This window comes from Littorina saxatilis, linkage group LG8 (genome assembly GCF_037325665.1).
Source record: "Littorina saxatilis isolate snail1 linkage group LG8, US_GU_Lsax_2.0, whole genome shotgun sequence".
In the NCBI taxonomy this organism is placed as follows: domain Eukaryota; kingdom Metazoa; phylum Mollusca; class Gastropoda; order Littorinimorpha; family Littorinidae; genus Littorina; species Littorina saxatilis.
In genome coordinates, this window is record NC_090252.1 from 26,945,313 (window position 1) to 26,953,356 (window position 8,044).

Sequence of the window (8,044 nt, forward strand, 5' to 3'; positions counted from 1 at the left end):
GAAAACATGTTGGGTGCTTATGGGTTGTTTTTGGTGTAAAAAGCAAGGTTGTAACTGCACAGGCGTGCCTGCAAAGCAAGGTAAACACAAGTCTTTGTCGCAACACACCTTCTACTTTCTGTGATTCTTCACAATATCACAGGATTGTGTTTAATTGCAGGCAAGATCAACAAAAGAACAACATTCATTTAAAACGAAATAAAATACAAGAAGCTTGGAATAAACACTCTCTCTCTCTCTCTCTCTCTCTCTCTCTCTCTCTCTCTCTCTCTCTCTCTCTCTCTCCGTACGTATTGTGGGAAAGGGCTGGGTGTAAATAATGCACTTTTGTATGTTTATTCCATTTCCCTCAATGATCACAGTTGACTGTACTGTGTGTAGCACCCTGACAATCATCTCAACTGAAATTAAAAACGTCAAAGCGGAAGAAAATTCCTCTATTTTTTCAAATCCATTGAGTGCGAGTACATACAGAATGCCTGTTTGGTTGTCCACCGTAATCTTCAGAAACGGTATTTGCGCAAAAGAATGATTCTTAAAGAAAGTTCCCGATGTGTTTCCCGTATTATTGTCAGCATTACCACCAAATATAGGGGAGACCGGGGCTAGTCCGCCTACTTTTATGCTTTTGGTAGCATAACTGGCGAGTTTGATGAACTAGAAGACTGATTATTTATTTTACATCAAGACAAATGTATAGCTGATATCAATGTGCAGATAGTTTTTATGTGCGCATGAACATTTGTTGTACATACTGCTTTAAGTAGACCTACCCTAACGTAGGCGAACTTGCCCCAAGTCGGGGTAAGTCCGCCTACAGGGTGGGGCAAGTCCGCCGCTCTCATCCCATAGTAGGTACAAGACTAGTAGTGGGCAAGCTTTATACACACACGCACGCACGCACACAGTCAGTCAAACAAGCACCCGATCAGTGGGAAAGCTTTTTTAATTCCCTTCAATATTTAGGTTCAAAAATGCCAATGACAAAATACAAAAGAATGTCGAAAGAATGTAACACAAATCGGCGTCGGTCTTTTTTAGACATGAATCTGCAATCTTTACCATCGAGAATAGATGGAGTCACCATCCGAGTCACAGTTATGGCAGATGTAAACTGGACTGTTTCCCACACCTGCACATTCTTCATGGCGAACTTGCCCCATGACAAATAGGCGGACTTGCCCCCGCACGGGCAGGCAACTCTAGTGCCACATAGCGAGCACAACATGGGAAGGAAGAAGCAAAACTTTCGTCAGAACTCGACCTTAATTAACGCACTTTCACTCGACACCAAGACTAAGTATTTGTTCTCAGAGGTAATGCATCAAAACCTAAGTCAACTCCTATGCATTCATGTTACAAAAATGAAGAAAAACACTTTTTGTGACCTGTACTCACGATATATGGGCGCGCAACCTCTGAACTTCTGCAGGATATGGCGGGAAGAAGGGACACCACTCTCACATGGTGTGAATGACTAAAAGGTGGCAAACGTAAGAATAAACAGACAAAGACGGATGTGCCCCGGGGGCGGACTAGCCAGACTTGCCAGTTCGTATTTATGACCTAATTCGAAATATCGTTATCCCGTAGGGGCGTCACCAGTAAAAAGGAAATTGCATCAGTTAAAACAAGTTTTGATGTTGTAACCGAGTGCCGTAACACTACGATCACCTCGGGAGGCGAAGTGCAATCAAACAGGATTGAAAATGTTAGGGCTAATTTCTTATCCCTATAAAAACTGTTATGCAAACCCGAAGGTTTCCATGAACATACAGACAATCGGAAACCACCAGACCCCATCACAAACAGAATTCCACAATCCAGAGGTGTTGACTTAAAGGCCAACAACTCGGGTGCAGAGTCTGCTGTGAAAGGAGCGGTAGCCTCCCCTGTCACAATGTAATGGCACGAACACATTTACATTCGCTTTAATTCTTGGTTTCTACACGACCACTGGAACCAACAAAACATAATCATCAATCAAACAATAAACGCGAAGCTGTCTTTACTTCAGTTGGTGTGACACAGAATTTCGGACAAGTTTTTGGAGCCCCGATGTCACACTGAGAACTGGGAAGACGAGATACAGTTATTTTATTGTTTCATTGTCTAAGTAGAGAAAACAATCTTCTATCCTTACATAGGCCTACCAGAAACATATCTGTGCTTTAATTTTACCGTTACTACAAGTGGAATACTAATTTTCAATTACACATTAACATGCTTCCATTTGAAACTTCGAGGTCGTCATCGACATCGTGGATTGACGCCCGGCCAAAGCTAATTGAAGCCCGACGGAGCGAAGCGACTGGGAGGGCTTCAATTAGACTTTGGGAGGGCGTCAATCCATGTTGAAGACCGAGAAGTTTCAAATGGAAGCATGTTAATGTTATTGTAATTCAATCTGACGACGATCTCTTTCCTGCTTTCATGCGATGGTAAACAGACAGAATTGGTTCTGTTCTGTTCACACACTACTTTCAGTCCACCTACCTGCAAGGGTCAAGTCCCAAGAAATATATGTCTCTGTATTCCTATCTTATCACTCTGCTCCTGTTTTGTTTTCTTTCACTTACATTTTCCCTTCTTTTTTTACGGGTTTCTGGACAGCAAACTCTAAAACAAATTCTTTTCATCACAAAAGCGATCTTTGGAATTGACTGACGTAGTCCGGAAAAATTCATGCATCAACTTACGTCACGTATTCGACGTCATCACTTCGCATACCTTATGGTCTCGGTATTTCGCTGGCCTTCATATTTCCTACTTGTAAAATGACCCTCAAAGCTAACCGAGACTAGTTGAGGTTGTATCAATGCGCCTCGCCAGCAGGTGGTTAATGCTTTTTTTAGCGAGTGGTTATCGACAATTATACGTGAGAGAGACACCCGTGAGATAATAATCGTTCAAATCACACGTGTGTATATCATGTAAATGAGGTAATGTCAAGCAAGTCTGGCAGGGACCTGTTTGTCCACGGCTTATGATGCCAAAGTCACCGAGACAAACGTCATTATAGAAACAAAAATTGCGCTCGCTAATTACCCGCGATGAATCTTTAGAACTAACACGTCACGCCACACTTTCAGAGTGACGTTTCTTTGCTTTGACGTAATAGATTGCACGAGGGTTTAGAAGAGATCGAGGTTCCAAAACAAGCGTCTTCAATTTAGCTGCCTCGACTGCAGGACATTTTCAGTAAAATACACGTAGGGGAAGGGCTCCTAATATGGACCGGCTCCTAATATGGACCACCTTCTGTTCTGACTAACTAACGGTGCTAGAGCGTTCAAAAAAGTTTTATTCGCTGTATTCACCCTCTCTGGATAACTTGCACATGTCAAAACTGTTGCAGAAACAGAAATCTCAAAACCGTTAGGCTGTTTCTCTTTTTTTCTTTTTTGGCAGCGTTCACTCTAAATTTGCCGCCTAAAACGGACTCGTTTCTGTCCACAGCCAAAGCTTTTATCACACAAAAATAGCTATATATGACAGCTAAAACCGTATTTGTTACATTTTAGCAGTGTTGACCCCTAGTTTGTACTGCAAACAAAAAATAATAGCAAAATCTCAAAGTATGTGCGAGTCCCCCTAATATGGACCACATTCAACAAATCGAAGAAAATAAAAGCTAAAGGCTATTTTCATTAATTCATTAAGAAGCTTGCTGGAAATAACCTATAACTAGCCCTCGAGATTTCAAAAAAATGCAACAAAAAGTCTTCTTTTCGTGGAAGTTGATAATTTCACTTATTTTCACTCTGTTTTTGATAAGTTTCTTTAGTTTCCTGGTGTGCTTCAAATAATGCTCTCATCAACCCGAAACAGATCAATCTAAAGCATATTTTAATTAGGCTGACTTGTACACTAAGTTGTATCATGTTATTTTGAAATATAGGAGGCTTTTTACAGTGATTCGTGAAGGCCGCTTACTGGTTCTTATTAGGCGCCCAGGCTCCTAATATGGACCCTTTGTGATTTTTTCTGTATTGAATGTTTGCTGAATGTCTATCAAAGTTATTTCACTCTAATTAGGCCTAACGGTTAACATAAGAGAGAAGGACTACCAAACACAAAATGAAACTTCTTCGCAAGAAAACAAGCTAGTTATCAGCATGAAACAAAAAGTGGTCCATATTAGGAGCCCTTTCCCTAAGTACAGTATGTAGGATAAACAGAATACTACATGGCTTGCTGTGTCGTACCAGATTTACACTCGTTGCTTTTTCAAATAGTGAACAGCTCGCTTTCGCTCGCAGTTCAATATTTAAAAAAACAACTCGTGTAAATCTGGTACGACACAGCAAGCCATGTAGTATTCTCTATTTAATGACCGGTAATTTTTAATAAGTTGGGGCATTCTGACCAATCACAGGATCTGTTTCATTAAAACGCCAACTTGATTGAATTACAATAATGATTAGACCAGCTGTGGAAGCTTCACAACTTATCTCTGCACAGCGGCGATTAGTGTAGATGGTCGAACGTGCAGCAAAGACCTGTACGGGTAGATATTGCGTCACCCGTGACTCACTTTTTTCTCCAATTTTGCAAATGCATACGTTGTTTTGCCACCAAGACTGCAGATCTTGGCAAACGCGTGACGTAAAAACTAGATTTGATGACGTTACCCGTACACGTTCCCGTACACGTCCTGAAAAGTGCTGATCTAGATCTTGCTAATGAAAGGGGATAAGAACTTGTAGATCATAGGCTGTGCATTTCTTTTTAACGTGAAGACGACCAGAATAGTCTCCCCCTTTGACGCCCGGTTATTTCTTTTCTTCATTTATTTCTTCTGTGTTTCTTTCTTTCCTACTTTCATTCTGAGTGATTCATTTATTTTTTCATATCGTTTCTTGTCCCCGCCGGTAGCGGTGTCAGAATGGCCCCTCATGACGTCACTGTATAGATTGCCGACAGCATAGTTGCACCTAGCTGCGTGAAGACAGCAGGGTGACGGGCCCTGTGTCCAGTGTCAGTGTTGGTCTTGGCTGGCGGCTGACCAGGACTTCAGTCCGGCGGGCCATGCTGCCACCATGCTTCCCTCTTCTCTCCTCATCTTGGCCACCTGCTTCTCTTCTCTGTGTGTGTTAGCGACTCGTGCAATGGCTGGTAGGTGGTGCTTTTTGTATTCATGAACACATATTGTGGTTAGTTTTATTTGAGGAAGAGTGGCTTTTCTTTCTTTGTTTTTCCCCCCGCTTCTTTCTTTCTGTTTTTCTTTCTTTGCTTCTGTTTACCGTTACGCCTTTCTTAGTTTCATTCTTTTTTTTTCCTTACTTTCTTTCTTTCTTTCTTTCATTCTTTCTTTCATTCTTTCATTCTTTCATTCTTTCTTTCTTTCTTTCTATTGATCGGGCAGTTCAACAAGTGCTACTATGTTTGTTTATTTGCAACGGGCGATTCATTCTTTCTTTCGCTTACTTCTTAAGTTACACTTAGGGCATGGGATATATAGCGTAACTTTACACTCTCTCTATCACCGTTTCTCTCTCAGGGCATGGGATATATAGCGTAACTTTACACTCTCTCTATCACCGTTTCTCTCTTCTTCTCTCTTCTTCAGTACGAGTTGCAATACACCGGAGAAAACAAAGTATTTGAATACTTGCCATCTTGAGATCGATGAAACAGCACTCAAAGTTTTGTCTATGATAAGACGTTCCAGTGCTAGCCTCTCTTTTGATTCTTCATTTGTAACATAGGCAGACTTTCCCTTTTTAGGATCATTTCATGTTTTGTTGCAATTCTTGGTGTTTAAAAGTTTGGCTTTCTCGCATTTTTCTCCTCTGTTCCTACTTCTGTTACTTCAACTTAGGCCTACAACAATATTGCGTCGTACCTTTTCTTGATGTCATCCTAATATATTTGTTTGTTTAACAAAAATTCGTCTCTTTGCCCGTTCCTTTTCCCCCACACACGTACACTCTCTCTCTCTCTCTCTCTCTCTCTCTCTCTCTCTCTCTCTCTCTCTCTCTCCGAGAAAAGGGAGAGCAATGAAGACGGAAGAGGCGGAGTCCGGTTTCCAGAGACTGACAGTCAGACAGACACTGGGACGGCGCATGTCAGACAACACGGAAGTAGTGGTAGTGGCGGTGATCAGGATCTGGCTTTTCCACTTTTTGGGCGGCCGTCCTCGGCCCCTCCCCATTCTGTGTTTGGGTAAAGTCAGTGACATGGAGCATCGTTGTACCATTCGCGCGAGATCAGGCGTTTTTGCTTTGGGTATTTTTCTCCTAATTTGTGCATCTTCATAACTATTCGGTTTCATATGTGTCGTACATGGTGTCAATTGGAGAAAAAAAAAGTGCATTCGAGAAGGTTTTCACATTAAAACAAGAACGTTAAGGCGTGATTAACCATTCAAACAAGCGATTGCACTATAATACCCAAGTTCTCTCTTACTTTGTTTATAAAACAAGGAGAGAAATAGAGAAATAGAGAGAGAGAAGTCCGGGCTTCGTCGAAGACTACTTGACCAAAATTTCAACCAATTTGGTTGAAAAATGAGAGCGTGACAGTGCCGCCTCAACTTTCACGAAAAGCCGGATATGACGTCATCAAAGACATTTATCGAAAAAAAGAAAAAAACGTTCGGGGATATCAATCCCAGGAACTCTCATGTAAAATTTCATAAAGATCGGTCCAGTAGTTTGGTCTGAATCGCTCTACACGCACGCACGCACGCACGCACGCACACACATACACACACACACACACATATACATACACCACGACCCTCGTTTCGATTCCCCCTCTATGTTAAAACATTTAGTCAAAACTTGACTAAAATGTAAAAATAAGCTGGAGGTAAAATCTTTACTGTGTTTGGGGGAAAGAAAGTCCAAGGTGATGTCATAATCTCTCGCCATTCAATATTACGTCATTTTGCGTGTTCCAGACTTGATATGACGTTCGTTTATCTTGATCGACCGAACAGAGTGTACAATCAATACAGTCTGGAAGGTCCATTCCTTCTTTGCGATATGGAAACAGCCGCGTTTTTAGCAAAACATTCGTCATTTTCAAATCGCCATATCTTCAAATCCACTCCGACTAGAACAACGAAATCTGACTATCTTGTAAAACAATTCCTGAGCCTTCCGACCGTGGTATTGATTTTTTTCTGCGAGGCGGCCTTGGGGGTAGATATAGGCCTACGACTGTTTTAGTCACCCAAGAATATAGATCGAAAACGCGCGTGGTTGAGCTCACGTGTAAATTCATGCATGAAAAGAAAAAGCTATCGAGTAGATCGTAATAGCTCTTCTGTCTAATTCAAAATAAAGAATCGTCTGACGTCTTCTGCGTTAATTCTTTTTATGGTTTCCCATCAATCCATTTATGTTCTGAATTTGTTTGTGCTAACAACCCAAGGGAGACAACCACTTCACACAATCATACTATGAAACAAGCCAACACTGTGATTGCGAATGTTGTCGCTGGATCTACCCAGCGACTGCATTTTTGAGAAAACCACTTATCATCAATCAAAAATGCATACTGTTTAGCACCAAATTGTTCGGATACATAATCATCATGTAGGCAATATGTTATTATAAAGTACCCGAAATTGTGAGAGTATCCGGTCGACTAGATGGACAATTGCCTCCCTTATTATATCACACCGGCCTTCTCACAATAAATACTAGCTGCCTTACAGTCACCTGGCAGCAGGTTAAATGCAACATTATTTACATCACAATCATTGAAATGTGTTATTCATTTCCCTTCGTGTTACACCATACAAAACGTGAAGACAAACAACAAATGTATGCAGGAAAAGAGAAAACTATCAAACATATCAAACTATCAAACAGCAATCTGTCGCTTTCAAAAGATAAACAGCTGGTGGCTCCTGCGTTTCCATCTTTCTTCATCTCTTCCTTTCATACCAAAAGAATTTTGAAGACAAACAAATACCCCGGACACCCCCCCCCCCCCCCCCCCTGGATCCGCCCCTGGTTTGCATCATATATTTGGAATTTAACATGCTCGCAATTCTACATATTCCCCTGCTTAGTAATATCATACTGAA